Source organism: Mesoplodon bidens, assembly GCF_964165515.1.
Source record: "Mesoplodon bidens genome assembly, chromosome: 2".
NCBI classification, from domain to species: domain Eukaryota; kingdom Metazoa; phylum Chordata; class Mammalia; order Artiodactyla; family Ziphiidae; genus Mesoplodon; species Mesoplodon bidens.
Genome location: NC_138177.1, coordinates 164,262,829 through 164,286,723, shown reverse-complemented (window position 1 = coordinate 164,286,723; position 23,895 = coordinate 164,262,829). Strand labels below are relative to the sequence as shown.

The window sequence follows — 23,895 nt, the reverse complement described above, 5'->3', positions numbered from 1 at the left end:
TTAGGAACACACATGGCTGTGTGTGTATACATGTCATTGTGCTGTAGACTGTTCTTTATTAGAAAAATATAGATCCCTGTGGGGTACTAATTACAGCTTTGGCTAGCAAGCTGCAGAAAGGCAGATAACAAAGGCCAGGGAAAATATAAAGAGAAAAGAGGGAGAGATCTGGGCTTTGCTGTTTTACACCTCTTGCATAAATGAGCCATGGTGTGAGTAAACACAGCTGTATGGAAAAATTAGTTTTGAGGAATTGAAAGTAAATAACTGCCGGCTCATTCAGCAGATCTAAAGAACAAGGACTTTTTCTTGAAACTATAGAACTGTCACAGATTGATGTATTTGTCTCTTGAAAAGTTGCTTGACAGATTAATCTTTGTGTTGGGTTGCAATCAGAATTACTAATATTGCTTTTATACAACACATAACCACAAATAAAGTTTAGGAATTCCACAATTAGAGAATTATGTGTAAAGGTTTAATATTTATATTACTATAAAATAATTCACAGTAAGAATCATCAAAAAATATTGAGCACCTACTGTGCAGTTCCTCTGATTAGGTACTGTGGGATATACAGACATTTAGGATATAAACTCTGCCATCATGGAGTTTGCAGTCTAGTTATATACATGAAATAATAGAGGACAAAGCAGAATTTAATGAAATGCTGGATAATATGATATAAACAAGCTCTCTAAATTCCAAAAGGAAGAAGAGAGATTACTGAGGGCTTGAGTTTAGGGAAGATTTCCTGGAAGAGCTGCAACTTGAGTTTGGCCTTGAAATAGCAGTGAGAATTCTATAGGCAAGACATGAAGAAAACGTTGCTTAAGAAAGATTAGACTGTGGGCTTCCCTGGTGGCGCAGTGGTTGAGGGTCCGCCTGCCGATGCAGGGGACATGGGTTCGTGCCCCGGTCTGGGAAGATCCCACATGCCGCGGAGCGTCTGGGCCCGTGAGCCATGGGTGCTGAGCCGGTGCATCCGGAGCCTGTGCTCTGCAACGGGAGAGGCCACAACAGTGAGAGGCCCGCGTACCGCAAAAACAAACAAACAAACAAAAAAAACTAATGCTTTAAAAAAAATGTATGTCACCTTTGAGTAAAACCTGTGACATGTATACAGTGGAATACTTTGAAGCTATTAAAAATAATGAGCTGGATATTTATGAAAAAATGTCCAATATATCTTAAGTAAATAAAGGCATTTAGGTGAAGGGATTAATTATGACTGGACAGATTAGAGAAATTCTGATGGAAAACATGGCATTTGGGCTGGACCTTGAAGGAGGATTAGAATTTCAGTAGGTGGAGATGCAGGTATAGGGTATTACAGAGGCAGAAGCAGGGAAGGGCAGGTTCTTTTAGGAAATAGCAAGTAGTTGCAGGTGGGACCTGTGGGAAAAGAGACTAGTATTCTAGTCACTCTAGTAGGGTGAGGGCAAATCACAGCCAGGCTGAGGTGCTGTGGGAAAGGAGTTTGGGTTTTATAGTGTAGCAACCATGGAGCCTTTAAAAGTTTGATCTTTCAACTAAATGAAATAAATGAATAAAAGAATGGCATGATTAAATCTTTCTTTTAAGAAGATAACTTTTGTAGCAGGAGGGGCTGGAAATAGTGGCGGGCTATTTGTAATATTCTTGAGTGAATTAGAGCCAGGACAGTAAAAATGGAAACAAATAGTTGTGGAGATAGAAACAGTAGGATTTGTCAACTGATTGGATTTAACTAATTGGGAACAAAAAGGGGAATAGAAGAATCCAAGGTTTTGAGTTTGAGAAAATAGAGCTACATTCTTCCCTGCCTTCTTGAAGAAAGTACAGATGGCCCTCCATATTCCAAATATGGAACCTGCAGATAGGGAGGATCGACTGTGCTTTCATATAAGGGACTTGAGCACCTGTGGATTTTGGTATCCATGGGATCCCCATCCCCCGCAGATACTGAGGGACAACTGTATATGGAACTGAGTCATCCTTTTATTGGCGACTGTGGATTATTATGAATAATAATAAAGACCTTGAGCTGTGTAGGATTTATTACCCCTACAAATGGTCAGGATTGATATACCTTTGAATTTTTTGTGTGTCTCCTTCCTCGTTATACACTGTTATTTACTTTCAGTATGTACATCTAGTAGAATCATAACTTCTACCTTTAATTAGACAAATAAGCTTATTAGAATTAGGCTTAAAAGAAAGGTAATGGACTCTGAATAAGGGCCAAGAGAGGCTTTCCTATATGATAGAGTACTGTTTATTTTTTATTTATTTATTTTCTTTTTTCCTTTAACATCTTTAAAAAAATTTTTTTAAACTTTAAAATTTTATTTATTTACTATCTATCTATTTATTTATTTATTTTTGGCTGAGTTGGGTGTTTTGTTGCTGTGAGCAGGATTTCTCTAGTTGCGGCGAGTGGGGGCTACTCTTTGTTGCAGTGCACAAGCTTCTCACTGCGGTGGCTTCTCTTGTTGCAGAGCACGGGCTCTAGGCGCGTGGGCTTCAGTAGTTGTGGCACGTGGGTTCAGTAGTTGTGGCTCGCGGGCTCTAGAGCGCAGGCTCAGTAGTTGTAGCCCACGGACTTAGCTGCTCCACGGCATGTGGGTCTTCCCAGAGCAGGGCTCGAACCCGTGTCCCCTGCACTGGCAGGTGGATTCTTAACCACTGCGCCACCAGGGGAGACCTCCTTTAACATCTTTATTGGAGTATAATTGCTTTACAATGTTGCGTTAGTTTGTGCTGTATAACAAAGTGAATCAGCTATATGCATACGTCTATCCCCATATCCCCTCCCTTTTGCGTCTCCCTCCCACTCCTCTAGATGGTCGCACAGCACCGAGCTGATCTCCCTGTGCTATGCAGTTGCTTCCCACTAGCTAGCTATTACATTTGGTAGTGTATATATATATATATATAGTGTATATATGTCAATGTTACTCTCTCACTTTGTCCCAGCTTACCCTTCCCCCTCCCCGTGTCCTCAAGTCCATTCTCTACATCTGTGTCTTTATTCCTGTCCTGCTCCTAGGTTCATCAGAACCTTTTTTTTTTTTTTTTAGATTCTATATATATGTGTTAGCATACGGTATTTGTTTTTCTCTTTCTTACTGACTTTGCTCTGTATGACCGACTCTAGGTCCATCTATCTCACTACAGATAACTCAATTTCGTTTCTTTTTATGGCTGAGTAATATTTCATTGTATATATGTGCCACATCTTCTTCATCCATTCATCTGTCGATGTACACTTAGGTTGCTTCCATGTCCTGGTTATTGTAAATAGAGCTGCAATGAACATTGTGGTACATGACTGTTTTTGAATTATTGTTTTCTCAGGGTATATGCCCAGTAGTGGGATTGCTGGGTCATATGGTAGTTCTGTTTTTAGTTTGTTAAGGAACGTCCATATTGTTCTCCCTAGTGTTTGTATCAATTTACATTCCCACCAACAGTGCAAGAGGGTTCCCTTTTCTCCACACCCTCTCCAGCATTTATTGTTTGTAGAAGTTTTGATGATGGCCATTCTGACTGGTGTGAGGTGACACCTCATTGTAGTTTTGATTTGCATTTCTCTAATGATTAGGGATGTTGAGCATCTTTTCATGTATATGTTGGCAATCTGTATATCTTCTTTGGAGAAATGTCTATTTAGGTCTTCTGCCCATTTTTGGATTGGGTTGTTTGTTTTTGTGATATTGAGATGCATGAGCGGCTTGTATATTTTGGAGATTAATCCTTTGTCAGTTGCTTCATTTGCAAATATTTTCTCCCATTCTGAGGGTTGTCTTTTCATCTTGTTTATGGTTTCCTTTGCTGTGCAAAAGCTTTTAAGTTTCATTAGGTTCTATTTGTTTATTTTTGTTTTTATTTCCGTTTCTCTAGGAGGTGGGTCAAAAAGGATCTTGCTGTGATTTATGTCATAGAGTGTTCTGCCTGTTTTTCCTCTAAGAGTTTTATAGTGTCTGCCCTTACATTTAGGTCTTTAATCCATTTTGAGTTTATTTTTGTGTATGGTGTTAGGGAGTGTTCTAATTTCATTCTTTTACGTGTAGCTGTCCAGTTTTCCCAGCGCCACTTATTGAAGAGGCAGTCTTTCCTCCATTGTATACTCTTGCCTCCTTTCTCAAAGATAAGGTGGCCGTATGTGCGTGGGTTTAGTGCTGTTTGTTTTAACTCCTGTGGTGTCTGAGGTTTTAAGGTGAAGACCTTAGGTGAATAAGGTGTTAAGTGTGCTTGAAGTATTTTCTATATTTACAGAGTATCCTGGTTTATAAATAGGTTATACCTTAATAAATAATTAATAAAACCATAATTTGGAGATTAGTTCTCTTTTCCCATAAACAATGTTAAATTGGTTGAGTGACAGACTTGTTGAATGAAGGAGATAGCAGCACACTAAAGCTAGAGAACACTGATTTAAGGAATTTAAACCAGGCTAGGAATCAGAGCACCTGATTTATAGTCCCAGCTCTACCATCCTAGGATCTTGAATAGGTCATGCTACTCCTCTGAGATTATCTTTTTAGATAAAATGGGGACAATATGTGTTCTATCTGCTTCCTAGGATGAAGTGACGTAACACTGTTGACTGCTGAAGTTGTGTCCTTCCATGTGTGTGTTAATGTGTAATACACTTCTCAAGAATATGTATATTAATGTTTACGTCATGACATATTTTCATGAAGGAAAAATAAAAAATTTAACTTTATAGTAGTGTAAATTACTGAATACTCAAGTTCCAGTCTCCCTTTCCAGATCCAGATCCAGATCCAGATCCAGATCCAGATCCAGGAGTTCAATATATCTTGAGAGTGCTTTTAAATCTTTAGAGGAAACTCTCATCAATTTGCTCTTCTTTTGTGAGGAGAGCAGACTGGTTCCTCCTCTGTATAAATCATATAATGTGTTGCCTTTGTGTCTGGCTTCTTTCACTTAGCATAATGTTTTCAAGGTTCACCCATGTGGTAGCATGTATCAGTACTTCATTTCTTTGTACTGTTGAATAATATTCCACTGTATAGATATATACATACAACGTTTTGTTTATCCATTCCTCAGTTGATGGACATTTGGATTGCTTCTACTTTTTGGCTATTATGAGTAATGCTGCTGTGAACATTCATGTACAAGTTTTTGTGTGAGCATGTTTTCAATTCTCTTGGGTGTATACCTAGAAGTGCTGAGTCATGGTAACTGTGTTTAACTTTTTGAGGAACTTCCACACAGTTTTCCACAGTGGCTGCACCATTTTACATTCCTACCAGCAAAGTATGAGGACACCAGTTTCTCTACATCAACAACACTTGTTGTTTTCTGTTTACTTATTTATTTTATTATTTTTATTAATAGCCATCCTAGTAGGTATGAAGTGGTATTTCATTGTGGTTTTGAGTTGCATTTCCTTAGTTACTGGTGACATTGAGCATCTTTTCATGTACTTGTTGGTCATTTGTATATCTTCTTTGGAGACTTGTCTATTCAAATCCTTTGCCCATGTTAAAATTGGTCTATTTTTCTTTTCATTGTTGAGTTGTAAGAGTTCTTTATATATTCTGGAGACTAGACCCTTATTAGATATATATTTGTAAATATTCTCTCCCATTGTGTGGGTTGTCTTTTCACTTTCTTGATGTTGTCCTTGGAAGCACAAAGGTAAAACTTTTGAGGAAGTCTAATTTATTTTCTCCTTGGTTACTTGTGCTGTAGGTGTCATATCTAAGAAACCCTTGCCCAATCCAAGGTCATGAATATCTACACCAAGTTTTCTTCTAAGAGTTTTATAGTTTTGGTTTCTATATTAGGATTTGATGCATTTTGAGTTAATTTTTGTGTATGGTGTGAGATAGGGGTCCAGATCCATTATTTTGCTTGTGGATATCCTGATATTATTCTTGGGGCAGTTATTCTGTCACTATACATATAGGAATCACATATTTAAAAAATTTTAAGATACTACCAGAAATGTATTATAAGAGAAATAGCTATTTACTTTTGCACGCCATTAACTTCTGTTCAGCTTTTCTCTCTGTTAATAATACCAAGATATTTAAAAATCTAGGTTTTTATTTGACATAAATCATCAGCTAAAGGCAAGTCATGTTTCTATTCTCATGAAAAGGAAAGAATGACATGTTACTGATACATAATAAAGTATATTGACTGGTCCTGAGAGAGTTAGGCCCACACTGTTCCACTGGCCTGTCATTGTTGAACTCCAAATACAAATATTATGCTATGTTTGTCAGTAACTAGAATTGATAATCTTTTGAAACCCTATCTCTTTTTATTTGGTATTAAATGTTTTTATGTTATATTGATATCTGCTTAATCTGTTCATGTAGACTGTATCAAAATATACTGAATTCTGAAGCAGTATGTTTTTAAGAGAAAGTATACTTTTGACAATACCATGAAACCTACTTGCTATAGATATATTAAGATGTATACATATAAAATAGATAACATAGTATAGATATAAAAGCAGATTCCACTTCAATGTAGCAGAATGAATTTACTAGCTAATACACCTGTCAGTTATATAATTTACAAATGTAATATGTAAAACTTAATCTAATTTTTCTGTCGGAATGATAGCTGACATTTATATGTATTTTCTTATTTAATCCTAACAACAGTCATCTGAGTTCATTACTATTTTTTTTTTTTTTTTTTTTTTTTGCGGTACGCGGGCCTCTCACTGTTGTGGCCTCTCCTGTTGTGGAGCACAGGCTCCGGACGCACAGGCTCAGCGGCCATGGCTCACGGGCTCAGCCTCTCCGCAGCATGTGGGATCTTCCCGGACCGGGGCACGAACCCGTGTCCCCTGCATTGGCAGGCGGACTCTCAACCACTGCGCCACCAGGGAAGCTCTCATTACTATTTTTTAAATGAGATGACAGAAGTTTAGAGAAATTAAGTAATTTGCTCAAGTTCCCAGTTTAGAGGAAGTAGAGCTGGGATTAGAACTCAGGTCCATCAGAATTCAAAGCCCATTGCTCCTCAGTTGAGGTCCTCATTACTTTTGTTTGTGTAATTGCTAGAGCATTTATTGCTCACAGTCTATGTTGAACTGTCAATAGTCGGGTATGTGTTTCTCTTTTGCCACAGATTCCTTTTTTTTTTTTAAATTAGGTAAAAGTAAATAAGTGTTGGCCCAAATAAAGGTGTTTTCTATTCCTTTGTTTAAAGTTTTAGGTATTTACTTGTTTTACTTTTAATGGGTGACCTTGGGAGTCTTAGATATCTTTGTGTTCTTTGTACCTTGTACTTGGTAGGTGGCAGTAGCATTTATTGAATTAAATCGTAATAGGATTCTTTACATTTAAATAAATCAGTTTTCATTAGGTAGAAAAGTTTCAAAAGTAAAACAGCTTTTTATTCTTTTCTTAAAAGGAAATAACAAAAACAACCCACAACCAATGCTTCTCCGTCTTTCGAAGTGCTAATGCCTATTCTGTTACCACAAATGGGAAACAGTTGACTATTGGGAAATGCCATTGGATCTAGAAAGCCTGATGAGGGCTACAAGCTGCAGTCAGTAAAATCTGAATTGTGTGTGTGTGTGTGTGTGTGTGTGTGTGTGTGATTTTAACTTTGCGTGACTGACTAAATAAAATGCAAATATGAAAAAATCATGTCAACTTACTGGTAATAATGGAGAAAAAACATGGAACTGAGAGCCTGGGTTTGGGTTTGGGCTTTGTCTCTAATTAGCAGTAACAGCCTAATTGTATGTCTGTGCTCCTTGAGGAGAATGGATCAGGAGGTTCTTAACCAATTGTTGGGAAGTTTTGTTTTTGAAGATTTCTGAGGAGAAGGTCTGTAGCTTTCATCAGATTCTCATGACAACAAAAAGATTAAGAATCACTCAACTAGATGATTTATGAGTTCTGATTGAGGTTTAACATTCTCTGATGCTTCATTATAATCCTGGTTAGATCAGTTTACATATCCAAGGTTAAGTATGTACATTTGTTGTGTTTACATTCAAGATTGTTTTTGAAAACTCAGAATGACTTTAGCAGCTTTAAACTCTTTTGGTTGTCCTGTAGACTCCTTAACATGTCTAAAAACAGAATAACCATCTTTCACTTTAAACATATTTCTTCTTTTAAATTTGTACTTTTTCCATCTATTGCTTTGGTAAAAACCTGTGCGTCAACCCTGCTTTCCTTTCTCTCATGACTTCCATTCAGTCACCAAGGCCTGGTCACATTACTTTATGAACAATAATTGCTACCATAGAGTTAGTATTTACCAAGAGCAATTACTGTACTAAGTGATTTTACATTTTCTTATTTAATCCTTGCAAAACACTATGAAGTAGGGAAGATTTTACATATGGAGAAACTGGGGCTTAGATAAGTTAATTTGCCAAAGGTCACATTGCCAGTGAGTAGTTTTTCTGACCCTAAGCTGGTTGTAACCCATTCTGTCAAACTGTCTTTCCTCAGTAGTTTTAGAATCCATTTACCTTTTCTGTCTCAACAATCTTGTCTCACGCTATAATGATCTTTCATCAAGGATGTTATGAGAGTTTCCTACTAGTCTCTTTGTTTCTGTTTCCTCCTATCTTAAAGCAGTTTTTACTGTGGTACTTCCATGTTTAAAATTTTTTAATGGCTCTCTGTGTTACAGAGATTAAGGTATAAATTCTTGAAGTTGTAAAGGAAGGTCTTCCCTAATCTATCCCTACCTAGTTGCAAGCCTGTCTCATCCTCTATGGTAGTCTCCCCTTATCCACCATTTGCTTTCTGCGGTTTCAGTTACTTGCGGTCAACTGCAGTAGGAAAATACCTGCAATAAGATATTTTGAGAGAGAGAGAGATCACATTCACATAACTTTTATTTCATAATTGTCTATTTTATTATTAGTTATTGTTGTTCATCTCTTACAGTGCCTAATTTATATATTAGTCTTTATCATAGGTAGGTATGTACAGGAAAAAACATAGTGTATATATATATATATATAGGTTTTGGTACTATCTACAGTTTCAGGCATCCATCTGGGGTCTTGGAACATATCCCTGAGGATAAGGGGGGACTATTGTATTATTTTCTGTCATCCTATATTTTATACTCACTTGTAGGAAACTGCTTATTGTTGTCCATTCAGGTGTTCATGCTCTCTCGGTGCTCATCCAGGTGATCGTGCTTTTTCCTCCTGTCTTTACCTGCTACTACTCATCCTTTAAGACTTGGCACAGGGTGTCTCCAAAAGGACTTTCCTGATAGCTGGTTTAAAGGACTTTTATCTGCTCTGCTTACTTTCTGCATAGGTTACTAAATACATTAGTGCTTATTCTTGCCTGTCTTTTTAAAATAGATTGTGGACTCTTTAAGGATAGGAGCCACATCTAGGTTTTCAGCATGGTTCCTAGAATATTAGTTATTTAATTCTGGGAAAAATCTCCATTTTCGATATTGTAAATCTCATTAGCCTCCAATGAGAATTTTATAATACTGTTTAAAAAGTTTCATATAAATAATACAGAGAAGCACTTTATAATTACTTTTACTTTTTAAAGACTTTTTTGGAAAGTGATTTCCTGATAGGGTTTCTTATAGGGTAATATTACTTAAAAGAATAGGTCTTAGTCCAGAGACTGTATCAAAGGGAAGAAGATGAATGAATCAGATGTAGATATAGGGTGAGTTAACAGTGTTTCTGGGTATCTAATTTGGTTCATGATCCTCTTGGCAGTGCTGACACACAACCTCAGTTTTTTTAGAACACATATGAATGAAGAATGACCTAGAGGTTAGGTAGGAATGGCTAGGTCTGCTTCTCTCTGGACTCAGACTCCTGGGAGCTGACCCAGAACTATACACCCTTAGGGAATCTGAGGTCATTGCCATTTACCATTGATCCCCATCACTCTGATTTCCTTAAAGTGTTACCTTTGTTAGAGACTATCTGGACTACACAAGAAAATATTTGGAATAAACGAGCATTTTCAAGGTTTTGGCATATTAATTTCCTTTTGCTGCTAGGCAACACAGTAATTTTTTTTTAAAGTTAGTTGTTATTGTTATTCTTTTTTTAAAAAATAAATTTATTTATTTATTTATTTATTGGCTGCATTTGGTCTTCGTTGCTGTGGGGGCTTTCTCTAGTTTCGAGCGGGGGCTGCTCTTCATTGTGGTGCACGGGCTTCTCATAGCAGCGGCTTCTCTTGTTGAGGAGCACAGGCTCTAGGCGCGCGGGCTTCAGTAGTTGCGGCTCGCGGACTCCAGAGCACAGGCTCAGTAGTTGTGGCGCATGGGCTTAGTTGCTCTGCTGCATGTGGGATCTTCCCGGACCAGGGCTTGAAGTTCCCTGAATTGGCAGGTGGATTCTTAACCACTGCGCCACCAGGGAAGTCCCAGCAACACAGTAACTTAGCTGATTGTTTTGTAATTGAATTACAAAAACATTTTCCTATGAGCAAATGTTTTTCTTTAAAATAGTATTTGTAAGTAAAAAAAACTTTAGAAGAGTAATACAGGGCCTTCCCTGGTGGCACAGTGGTTAAGAATCCGCCTGTCACAGGAGCAAAGACGCAGACATAGAGAACGGACTTGAGGACATGGCGGGGCGGGGAGCTGGGATGAAGTGAAAAAGTAGCGTTGACATATATACACTACCAAATGTAAAATGGATGGCTAGTGGGAAGCAGCCACATAGCGCAGGGAGATCAGCTCGGTGCTTTGTAACCACCTAGAGGGGTGGGATAGGGAGGGTGGGAGGGAGGCTCAAGAGGGAGGGGATATGGGGTATATGTATACTTATAGCTGATTCACTTTGTTGTACAGCAGAAACTGACACAACATTGTAAAGCAATTATACTCCAATAAAGATTTTTTTTAAAAAGCTTAAAAAAAAAAGAAAAGAATCCGCCTGCCAATGCAGGGGACACGGGTTCGATCCCTGGTCTGGGAAGATCCCACATGCTGAGCCTGTGCTCTAGAGCCTGCATGCTGCAACTACTGAAGCCCACGGCCTAGAGCCCGTGCTCCACAACAAGAGAAGCCACCGCATTGAGAAGCCCGTGCACCGCAACGAAGAGTAACCCCCGCTCGCCGCAACTAGAGACAGCCCGCGCGCAGAAATGAAGACCTAGTGCAGACAAAAATAAATAAGTATGTGTAAATAAGCCTTTTGTATTCTTCTTGAGTGTGTCTGGAGTCTGTTAATTTCTTTATCCTTCACCAAATGATGTGTGTACATCTTTTATCATGAGGAAAGTAGTTTCTGGCCTTTAAGCATATCAATATTAAGTTTCTTTCATTTGCTCATTTATTTCTTCAACTGATATTTATTGCCGCAGCATTCTAGTTGCCAGGGATGCAGCAATGCACAAAACAGGCAAGATTCTTTGCTCCAGTGGAGTTTATATTCTAGTGGTGTAGATGGCCAAAAAGCAAATTAGTAAAAACTATATAGTATGTCCTTAAGGAATAGTAATTACTACAGAGAAAACTAAAGTAGAAAAAGGAAAAGTCAAGTGCAGTGGGGGCTCCAGTTTTAGGTAGGGTGGTCGAGTAGAGCCTCACTGAGAAAGTGGTATTTGAGTAAAGACCCAAAGGAAGCAAGCCTGGTGGCTACCTGGGAAGCAGCTTTCCAGGCACAGGGAACAGCAAAAACAAAGGCCGCAGGCAGAGTGTGCCAGCATGTTTAAGGAACAGTGGGAAGACCGGTGTGGCTGGATCAGGGGAGGTGTTGGGAAAGATTCTGGCTTTTTTTTCTGAATGATATGAAATGTCACTGGAGGGTTTTGGGAACAGTGGCTGGGATTTCCCATTCCATTTGGGTAGACCATGGTGTTTGAATTAAAAGAATCTTTCAGGATATTCAGTGTTAGCTTGAGGTCATTGTAGCTAAGATCATGTGCATTGTTATCCCCAGCTCCAGAGGAACTCTGATTTAGTTAATAGGGATTAGGCCTTATGACGGAAGTAGCATAGGCCTGAAGGTTTTAATGCCTATGTTCCTACCTCCCAGGCTTAGTTATTAGCCGAGTTAATAGTTATTAAGTTGTTTGTTATTGAAGTCACTATTAGCTGAGTGACCTTAGGTAAATGACTTTGCTTATCTTTTTTGAACCTTAGTGACCTCATATTTCAATGAAAGATAGTTGATAAGTAAGGTATTTTTCAGTTGTAGATTTACATGGTTTTAATAGTGATACCAAACTAACTAAAATGAAGGGACAGCCATTTTAACACTGGGTTATCAGTCAGAAAACAAAAAATATATTCCTCTGTTGGATCGTAAACTCCTTGAAGGCATGAATGAACTATGTCTTATTTGTTTTTGTATCCCCTGAAGTATCTAGAAAGTGCTTTTATTTATTCAAAAATTACTTGAGTATCAATCGTGATAAACGCAAAGGATGTAAAGATTAGCAAGACAGATATAGTTGCTGCCTTTGTAAAACATTTTAAGCAAGCAATTACAATATAGCACAGTGTAATATATATGAAAATATTAGGACCACAAGGGTACACAAAAGGGATACTTAGCAAGGATTTGAAAAGTCAGAGAAAACGTACTTGTCTCCTTTTTAAAAATTGTGGTAAAATATACATAACATAAAATTTACCATCTTAACCATTTTTAAGTGTGCAGTTCAGTGTCATTAAGTATATTGATGTTGCGCAGCCATTACCACTATCCATTTCCAGAGCTTCTTTATCCCAAATGGAAACTCTACCCATTAAACAATAACTTTCTATTCCTCCCTTCCCCCAGCCCTTGGTAACCACTATTCTACTTGTTCTCTCCATGAATTTGACTACTATAGGTAGCTAATATAAGTGGAATCATATAATAGTCATTCTTTTTTTTTTTTTGCGGTACGCGGGCCTCTCACTGTTGTGGCCTCTCCCGTTGCGGAGCACAGGCTCAGCGGCCATGACTCACGGGCCCAGCTGCTCCGCGGCATGTGGGATCTTCCCGGACCGGGACAGAAACCTGTCCCCTGCATCGGCAGGCGGACTCTCAACCACTGCGCCACCAGGGAAGCCCCAATAGTCATTCTTTTGTGTCTGCCTTATTTTACTTAGAATAATGTTTTCAAGGTTCATCCATGTCATACTAGTATATATCAGAATTTCTTTATTTTTTAAGGCTGAATAATATTCCATTGCATATATACACCACATTTTATCCCTTCATCTTACTCTTGCCTTTATATTTAGATAACTATATAGTTTCTCCCTTCAGTCTCATTATCCTCCTGAAAAAAAAATCCTCACTTCTTTTGTTGAATTATCTAAAGTTATGGTTTCTACAGAATGGCCATCATCAAAAAATCTACAAACAATAGATGCTGGAGAGGGTGTAGAGAAAAGGGAACCCTCTTGCACTGTTGGTGGGAATGTAAATTGGTACAGCCACTATGGAGAACAGTATGGAGGTTCCTTAAAAAACTAAAAATAGAACTACCATATGACCCAGCAATCCCACTCCGGGCATATACCCTGAGAAAACCATAATTCAAAAAGAGTCATGTACCTACACTTTCTTTCCAAGGGTCAGAACAAAGAGCCAGAGGTACTTACTATTCCTCCTGGTATTTGTCCCCAAGTGGCTTGCATATTCCCAGAGATTTCTGGAAAACACTGTAATTTTAGAATATGTTTTTTTAATATTAGTAATATACTCTCCTTTTTAAAATTAAAAAAAAAGTCATGTACTTCAGTGTTCATTGCAGCTCTATTTACAATAACCAGGACATGGAAGCAACCTAAGTGTCCATCGACAGATGAATGGATAAAGAAGATGTGGCACATCTATACAATGAAATATTACTCAACCATAAAAAGAAACGAAATTGAGTTATTTGTAGTGAGGTGGATGGACTTAGAGTCGGTCATACAGAGCAAAGTAAGTCAGAAAGAGAAAAACAAATACCGTATGCTAACACATATGTATGGAATCTAAAAAAAAAAAAAAAAAGCAGTTCTAAAGAACCTAAGAGCAGGACAGGAATAAAGACACAGATGTAGAGAATGGACTTGAGGACACGGGGAGGGGGAAGGGTAAGCTGGGACAAAGTGAGAGAATGGCATAGACATATATACACTACCAAACGTAAAATAGATAGCTAGTGGGAAGCTGCCGCATAGCACAGGTAGATCAGCTCGGTGCTTTGTGACCACCTAGAGCGGTGGGATAGGGAGGATGGGAGGGAGACGCAATAGGGAGGAGATATGTGTATATGTATAGCTGATTCACTTTGTTATACAGCAGAAACTAACACAACATTGTAAAGCAATTATACTCCGATAAGATGTTAAAAAAACAAGTTATGGTTTCTAGACTCCTCATCATTCTAGTCATTGGATACACTCGGTTTGGTTAATGTCCTGCTTAAATTGTAGTGCTCAGAAGGAAACAGTATTCTGTGGTTAACTATAAAGAATGCGGTGGCTCAATTATTTGCATAATCTGGATACCACACTTTTTTTTTTTTTTTTTTTCCCGGTACGCGGGCCTCTCACTGTTGTGGCCTCTCCCGTTGCGCGGAGCACAGGCTCCGGACGCGCAGGCGCAGCGGCCATGGCTCACGGGCCCAGCCGCTCCGCGGCATGTGGGATCCTCCTGGATCGGGGCACGAACCCGTGTCCCCTGCATCGGCAGGCGGACTCAACCACTGCGCCACCAGGGAAGCCCTGGATACCACACTTTTATCAAAATATGTTAACCTTTTTAGAAACCACATTGCATTTTTGGCTCATAAGAAATTAAAAAAAAATAATGCCACCAAGTTAAATCGCCCTCATAATATAATTATGTAATTCTTTCAAAATTTATTGTAAAATGTTTAAGAAATAGAAAGAGATAAACATTACCCAATTTACAAAATAGAACATAACTGATACAGCTGAGAGTTCCTGTGGTACCTCTCTCCAATCTCATTACTCTCCCTGCCTCTGGAAGTAACTACTCTTTTATATTTTGTGATTGTGCATTTCTTTATACTTTTGTTACCTGTGTGTTTCTAAGCAGTTTATATGATGTTGTATATTTTCAATTTTATGTAAATAGTTTTACACAAAATATATTCTTTAATATGCTTTTTTCTTTTTTTTTTTTTTTTTTTGCGGTATAAGGGCCTCCCACTGTCGTGGCCTCTCCCGCTGCGGAGCACAGGCTCCGGACGCGCAGGCCCAGCGGCCATGGCTCACGGGTCCAGCCGCTGAGCGGCATGTGGGATCCTCCCAGACCGGGGCACGAACCCGCGTCTCCTACATCGGCAGGCAGACTCTCAACCACTGCGCCACCAGGGAAGCCCTAATATGCTTTTTTCATCAAACATGACATTCATCTATGTTCATACATGTAGTTCTAATCCATTTTCATTTTTCCTATGAATTTATTATTAATTACTTCATCTGTTCTCTGATTCATGGCCGTTTATTTCCACCATCTTTTCTTTGTAATTATTTTTCAAGCTTCAGTGTGGGCACCTTACCTTGCTTTTAAATTTTACCTTGTTGGTTTTGATCCATCTTTCTACCTTGACATATTTTTGAACTCTGATTCAATCATACTAGCTGTGAATTTGGTAAGGACCCATGGTTTATTAGTGAATCTTAGATCCAATTTGGCAAGTTACTTCTGAACTTTGAAATAAGATTTTTCTGGGACTGAAGAAATAAACACATTTTAACATGTGAGGTTACTAGCCTGAATTATCTTTGATTATAAACCCTTCCTTATATTGTTTGGTTTGAAAGAGCACAGTTAATTTTGTCTCTGACACATGTTAACACTATTCTGTTTTTCTCTCAAGCTGTAGTCTGAATTTGACCTTCTTTTTTTTCTCTCTTTCCTCCCCCCTCCTTTCTTTTTTGCCATTTTTAGAAGTTTTGTTTTGTTTTGCTTTGGGTTTTTTTTTTTCTCCATCCTTTGGTGGGCTTCAGCCTTTTGATCATTTTTGTAAGTAGTCCTTTGGAATGCTATTTTTAAAACTTCATCATATATTCCTGTGATCTCCCTGCTGTTCATGACTGTGTCTTTAATACTTTCCTCATGTTTTCTAAAAATTTCTGATTGTGTAGAGAAAATTTCACTGCCATATCCTCAGGGCCTAGAAAAGAATCTGGCACTTGATATATATATGTGAAATGTAATGAATGAACTTCACTTTCTAGAATTGCCTTATCCTTACAAATTCTACATGCTTGTAGAACCCTTGACCATGCAGTCATGCCTTACTTTTGTTTAAGTGTTTAAAAAATTTGTTTATTATAAGCTTATATATTTGACTATGACCTACCTCTTTTCTCAGTATAAAAACTTTGTGGGGAATTCCCTGGCAGTCCAGAGGTTAGGACTCCGCAGTTTCACTGCAAGGGGCCGAGGTTCCATCCCTGGTTGGGGAACTAGCATCCCACAAGCCACCCGCATGGGGTGGCCAAAAAAAAAACCCACAAAAAAACCCCACCAACTTTGTGAAATTATTATTTTCTGCCAAGTTTCCTGATACATGCATGTCACCAATAAATTATTCTTTATTGCTTAGAATTAAGTACACAATAATAGGACACGTCCTTTTTGAGAGAGAAAAATGTCATCAAGCATAGTCAATAATTTTATTGAATGCTTTTAGCAAATAGTGGGTTATTTGAAATAGTCCATCATTACTGAATCTTGTTTCTGTGCCAAACAGTGTGAGAAAGCATTTTATCTTCTAGTAGACTGTAGTATATTTTTCACATTTAACAATAGTGGGAGACAACCACAGCCTATTTTCCAGTCTTCACAATGTCTGCTAATGCAACCCATGATCCAATGTTAATTTCTATTCATACTTACACTCTATAATCAGATGTTAATTATTATACCGTAGTTTTCTGGTTAAAGTGAAATTTACTAGTATAATAAATCTTAGGGAATTTCTTGAGTTTAAAATTAGTAAGTATTGTTAGATTGAATTGGCTCTAAGATAATAAAATAAAAACAAGAGTGTAAGAAAAATTCCATAGGCTTAGCTAACCCCCGTGGGTAGCTAGAAATTTTCAGGTTTTATTTGTATTTACCTTGAGATTTTTGATGCTGTTAAATAGTTCTCCTCCTTTTCTGTTACATTTCAGACTAAACTGTTACTTTGTTTTTGGTTTTCCAAAAGAGTTTATATGAATGCAACACTTTATATGAATAACAGTATTAAAGCTTTTGATCTCTACTTGTAAAGAAAGAGAATGGTCATTACATTGGTGTGATTTATCTGAAGGTCACTTATCTAACAGTCTCAAGTAGTTACACTGTAATGGGAACTTCAAAGTAGGCTTATATTTGAAGGGCTAAAATAGATATTACAAAATCCACGTGTTAAATTATTCCAGTGAATAATGGAAGCATTAGTCTTACTTTCTTTGCACTTCTTTTATTTTAGACACAATTTTAACACACTTGGCAATTTGTCTTCCTAGTCAATGGTAGATTAACAAACAGCAGATTAGAAAAGGAGATGTTGGAAGCTACTCATTGGCAGACCATCTTGACATCAGCAAGAAATATAAGCTAATTCTGCAGACGAACAAACAGGAGAACTATTAAAGGCAGATACACACACACACACACACACACACACACACACACACACAAAACCCCCGCAGTACTCAGGAATCCATGTGGCAGAGCTCACCATCCTTATAGACTTTAAAATAGCCCTTGAGGACATAAGCGCTGCATAGTAATTGAGGTTCATAATAATGACTAAGTCAATAAAGGTTTAATATGTTCTATAGGTTTTTAAAATGAATCAAGGAAGCACATTATCCATTTAATAAAGGTTTCCATTCAGAATGGCTAAACTAACACATTTTGACAATTAAAGAGAGTAAAACTCAGTTCTGTGGGAAATGAATGTTTTGGTCTCACATCTTCCTCAGTGATGCCTAGTAATCACGGGGATAGTGCATTCTTCTGGGAGGGCCCAGGTGGTATACTTTTAGAGTATGCCTAGACATCGTCTAAGTACAAGCTTGAATTCTATAGAGAAGTAGAGAGCATACAGTATTTTGGTCTTCTTAGAAGGAGATGAGTAAGAGTTTGTTTATTTAAAAATATCTTTGAATGAGTTGATTCAATGGTGTTAGTCACCATGGAAATGACTTAAATTAAAAATCAAGTTGTTGAAAACAGCATGTTCATGCTGAGTGACATTCCTGATTCACTCAGTATGGCAAGTATTCTTTAATAGTCCATATAAGGAGTAGTTTAAGGTCCAAATAATTTTGGGAGGATGAAGGGAGAATCACAAAGAAGCTCTTTTGTATATTTTAAACTACCATTTATATATTTTACATAGATGGTTATCCTGTTTTTCTAGAAGTGCTAATTAGCATACTTAAATTGAGTTACAATGGAAAGACACTTTCCTGCGTTTTGAGGAGATTGATTTTATTGGGAAACTATTTTCTAGCTAATTTTCTGAGACTTCAATACTTGAACATTTGTTTCTTTCTGTCTGAGGGAATGTTACTGGATTCTGTTTTCTGATTAGAGAAGTAAAATTGCCTTTTATCCTTTTTTCCCCCCTTATTCTCCTAACCCAAATGGTAACTGACTTTATACTACAGGCTTTTAAAAAATAACCCAATTGCATCACTATTCTAATGTCCCTTTTATTTTCTTCCTTACCTTCCTTCCTATCTGTAAAATCTTAGCATTGCATGGAACCTTAGAGGTCACTTAATGCAAGAACCCACTTAATGGAAGAACCCTTTCTCTGGCATCCATGACAGATGGTCATTCAGCTTCTGACTGAATATTTCCAGTGATAATAAGCTCACCATTCCCAAGCAGATCATTAAATTATTAGATATCTCAAATTATTAGGAATTTCTTCCTTTTATTTTGAAATGAAAACTGTGTCTTTGTAATTTCCACTGACTAATCTGATTTTTGCTCTTAGGAATCACATAGAATGTGGCAGCTCTTGAAATTTGTGAGGGCAACAATCACTTCCCTGTTCTCTGTTCTCTTTTTCTAGGTTAAGCATCCCAATACCTTTCAATTATTTACCTTATGACATGGTTTCAAATTCCATCGTTATGTTATATCTCTTCTTTGGACAGATTCTGGTTTCTTTAAAACAGGGGTCCCCAAACCACCAGGCTGTGGGCCGATTGCAGTCCCCGTCCTGTTAGGAACCGGGCTGCACAGCAGGAGGTGAGTGGCGGGCAAGAGAGGGAAGCTTCATCTGCCGCTCCCCATCACTCGCATTACCGCCCAAACCATATCCTCCTGACCTCAACCCCCCCCACCCCCCCCACCCCCCCGCCCCCACCCCGTCTGTGGAAAAATTGTCTTCCACGAAACGGGCCCCTGGTGCCAAAAAGGTTGGGGACCGCTGATTTAAAATAAACTGCCCAGAGCTGAATGTAAGACTTAAGATGTAATAAAACTAATGAGAACTGAGCGATTGTTACTTTCCGTGATCTTCTGGATGGAGAGTGTAGCCCAGGAGGTCAGGGACTATGTTTGTTTTTCTCACTGTTGTAGCCCTACCGCTTACCATATTGCCTAGAACACTGTAACATTCTCAGAAAATACATGTTGAAGAGTCAAACGAGTGCTTTGGTCACTGTAAGTCTAGAAATGCAGCTAAAGATTGTTAGCTGTTTTAGAATTTTATCTCTGTTGGAGTGTGTTCACTCAAGACCTTAACATTCTTTTCGTATGAACTGTTGTCAAATTGAATAAGATCCATCCTGTATATGTATAATTGATATGGTTAAACCTAAGTTATTCTTTTTCCTTATATTTATCCATTTACTGAACAAATATTTATTGAATATCTACAGTGTTCTGTGCTAGGTAGCTGCACAAGTTCAGTTCTAAGTACCAGGTATACCATGGAAGGGAAAACAGTCCTTTTGTCATGGATATTGCAGTGCGGTTGGAGGTGGTGGATTGGGGAAGACAGACACTGACAGGTAAACAGCAAGTATACATTGAGAGAAGTACTGTGAAGGAAATAAATAGGTACTGGCTAGAGAACTGGGGAAGGGACTTATGGGGAGACTTATGTAGATATTAGGGCAGTCAAGGAAGGTTGTTTTGAGGAGGAATTATTCAAGCTGAATCTTGAGGTATAAGAAGAAACCAGCCTTATTGCAGGGGGTGGGGGTGTATTCCAGTCCAAGGAAATGGCATGCACAAATGACTTAAGCCAGGAGAGCACTTGGCTAGTATGACTATAGGATAGAGGCTAGGAGGAAAGTGGAACAAGGTGAGGGTGTTGAGAGCATACAAGGAGAAGTGAAGGAGGCTTGCACAAACATGGTAGTGGTATAGAAGGTGAAAAGCAGACTGATTCTAATTCTATTTTGGAGGTTATACGATTAACAGATGGATTTGATTGGGAAGCGAAATGGAGAAGGCTGAGCTAAGGCTGACAGGTTTCTGGTTAGAGCTACTAGATGGTATGATTAAGCCAGTTACTGGGATAGGAAATAGAGAATCAAGGGCTTCCCTGGTGGCGCAGTGGTTGAGAGTCCGCCTGCCAATGCAGGGGACACGGGTTCGTGCCCTGGTCCGCGAAGATCCCACATGCCGCGGAGCGGCTGGGCCCGTGGGCCATGGCCGCTGAGCCTGTGCATCCGGAGCCTGTGCTCCGCAACGGGAGAGGCCACAACAGTGAGAGACCTGCGTACCGCAAAAAAAAAAAAAAAAAGAGAGAGAATCAAGAGTTTAATTTTGGACATGTATTGAGATGCCTGTGAGATATCCGTCTCTCATCCCTTCTCTTTTCTACTTTGGTTCTATTGCTAGACCTCTTTTACTAAGCCATTTATCAGAGTGGGTCAAGGAAGTAAGTATGTTATGAAAATACCTTCGGGCTCAGACATGAAATTGACTGTTACTGAGAAACATGCTAATGAGAATAAGCTAGAGAAACTAAGGGCAACAGTAGCTCTTAAACCTTGGTTGCAAGGCTTTTCAAGTTTCTCTGCCCAGTATTGGTTTCAGCTTCCCTAGGGATTCCCATTGTGAATTTATTCACTGATAACCTGAATTTACCCAGTCATTTGTTGAGTTTCTCTCTGCTTCTAGTCTGTCCTGCCTTCACTTTGTTTACCCACTTCCCTGTTTAAAAACCTTCAGTGGTTCTCCACTGCCTTCAGGATAAAGTCTGAACTATTTAGCATGATTATTCAAGTCCTTTCATAATCTGTTTTCTTTGCCTGTCTTTCCCTGTCTCCCCATTCCATCTTCACATACACTCCATGGGAAGAGAAATATGTACATGAATTGGGGACTTGAAATTGGTGGGAATAGAGGTGGTCTTGGCTAGATTGAAAGCCTGTCCATAAATTCTTAACAGATAGGAGTTTCCTCTCCCCCTCCCCCTCCTCCTTTTTGAAGTGTAGTTAATTTACAATATTGTGTTAGTTTCAGGTGTACAGCAAAGTGATTCAGTTATATATATATATTTTTTTCTTCAGCTTATTTTCCATTATAGGTTATTAAAAGATATTGAATATAGTTCCCTGTGTTATACAGTAATCCTTCTTGCTTATCTATTTTTTTGTATAGTAGTTTGTATCTGTTAATCCAGTACTCCTAATTTATCCCTCCCTCACTCCCCTTTTCCCCCTTTGGTAACCATAAGTTTGTTTTCTTTGTTTGTGGGTCTGTTTCTGTTTTGTATATAGGCTTATTTGTATTATTTTTTAGATTCCACATATAAGTGATATAATATTTGGCTTTCTCTGTCTGACTTACTTCCCTTAGTATGATATTCTCTAGGGCCATCCATGTTGCTGCAATCTTTCATTCTTTTAATGGCTGAGTAATAGTCCATTGTCTATTTATACCACATCTTCTTAAACCAATTGTCTGTTGACGGGCTCTTGTGTTGTTTCCATGTCTTGGCTATTGTAAATAGTGCTGCTATGAACATTAGGGTACATGTATCTTTTCAAATTAGACTTTTTGTCTTTTCTGGATAGATGCCCAGGAGTGGAATTGCTGGATCATATGGTAGCTCTATTTTTAGTTTTTTAAGGAACATCTATACTGTTTTCCATAGTGGCTGCACCAATTTACATTCCCACCAACAGTGTAGGAGGGTTCCAGATAGGGTTTTCTTTAGCTGAGAACAGTGGGGTAGAAATACCAAGATTTGGAAAGACAGACACTATACTGGGAATTTACAATAGAATCACCAGCTTGTAGTATATTAATAGTTTCATTAAAACATGGGCTTACTTCTATGATCTGAGGCAAAATTTTTAACCTCCCAGAACATGTTTATTGATATTTATCTGGGAAATGAAAACACCTGCCTTATAGAGTGGTTCTAAGATAACATGGTAAAGTGTGTAGAATAATGTATGGTGTTTAGTAGGTACTCAATAAAAGTAGCTACTATTATTATTATTCCAGTTAGAATTAATTTAAAATGGCAACTAATCTAACCTTATTTCCTTCTACTTCCCTTTTGTAGCCCTATATCACCCAGTCTGGACTACTTGCTAATTCTTGAATAGCTACAGTATTGTACTAATGCCAGTTCAGTCCCTTATCTGGAATTTCATTTGTCCTTTGCACTTTAGGTTGTTTTGTATTGATATCTTATACTCATCCTTCAAAGCATAACTTAAAAAGCGCCCTTTCCACATGGCCTTTTGTGATCACTGTAGTTGAAAGTACTTACTTTGTACTTCTCTAGTGCTTAATTGGTTCCACTCATGAGGCCTTGTCTGATTAAGCACCAGGTACTGCCTTCTGTTTTAGTAATTTGTATATATGTCTTATCTCCTTAAGAATTGTATATTATCCTTTTTGGGTCCCTCTCAAATAGCTGAGCCAAAACCCTATACATGATTAGCACCCAGTAAACACTGACAGATGTTCAATGAGCTAATTTGAGGAGTATTACCAATAATTAAATTATTAAATTTTATCCCTAAATGGTAATTGTAAGGGAAATTTTCTTAGTGGTGCCAAACTGTAGTGTTTTTGTTTTACCAAGTTTTCCACTTAAACATTAGTGGAGCACTGACCATACTAATGTTAGAAGGAGATACAAAAAAGTTGAAAGATATCATCTGGCCCTTGCAATCTGCTCAGTATCGGGTTTTTAAAGCTCTGATTTGCCTGAAGTCAACAGATGTACACTGTTAAAACAAGTGTATCTTTGATACCAGATGGGGTATAATTCCTAGGGTTTGGAGGATTAGGATTGAGATGGAATGGGAATTCATCACTTTGTCTTCATGGCTGTGCTGATTTTTTTTTTTTTTTTAATCAGAAGACCTCTTTCTGACATTAAGTAAATAGATACCTCCTTTTGGATTTTGGATTCAGAATGAAAAATAGTATCATTTACAAAGGAAGGGCCTGTTTGTAGAGCATTTATCCTGTCTTTGCTGCTTGACTTTTTTGTGCCTTTTTTTCTGGTTACCCATCCTATCTTTTGTAAGGTGGAGAACTTGGCTGCATGTGTAACAGATTTGTCAGGGTGAGTTTATTTGAGCTTTTAGTAAATGGCCCATAGGATTTTTTTCTTTTTGCTATTTATTTATTTTTTGTTTATTTCTGATCAGTCTCAGAGTTAACTGGAGATACTTGCCTGATTTATCGGTTTCATTTTTTATATCCCCCATCCACCCCACTTCCTTTTGCTCTTGTGGCTCTTACTAAATGCATTGCTACCCATGTGTGCATGGCTGGAAAGGACATATGTGAAAACTGCCCTTAATAATTCATTTTTATCAGTTTTTCCTTGCATAGACTGAATTGTAGCATCTCTGCTGAATCTGCATTGTCTCATTTCCTGGTTGTTTTCTTGCATTTATGATATTACCTGAGGTTGGTTTCTATATGTTCTAAGAGAATTTGTTTACCCTTCTGCTTGTCCTTATATTGTGATCTAATCTCTT

At 38.1% G+C, this 23,895-nt stretch overlaps 1 protein-coding gene and 1 long non-coding RNA gene across 20 annotated transcripts in view; one reads left to right on the top strand and one right to left on the bottom strand.

Moving 5' to 3' along the window:
• The window catches only part of EPB41 (erythrocyte membrane protein band 4.1), a 207,104-nt gene that overhangs the window by 54,565 nt on the left and 128,644 nt on the right, over positions 1–23,895 (top strand). Inside the window, exon 1 of one of the 19 annotated variants that reach the window (XM_081217491.1) lies at positions 17,170–19,174. The exons of the other annotated variants lie outside the window; for them this stretch is intronic. The gene's annotated coding sequence lies outside the window, so the exon portion shown is untranslated. Of the gene's footprint in view, positions 1–17,169; positions 19,175–23,895 lie in introns of those variants that run through there. 19 annotated transcript variants of the gene reach the window in all.
• The window catches only part of LOC308606607, a 99,008-nt gene that overhangs the window by 13,227 nt on the left and 61,886 nt on the right, over positions 1–23,895 (bottom strand). The gene's annotated exons all lie outside the window — the stretch shown is intronic.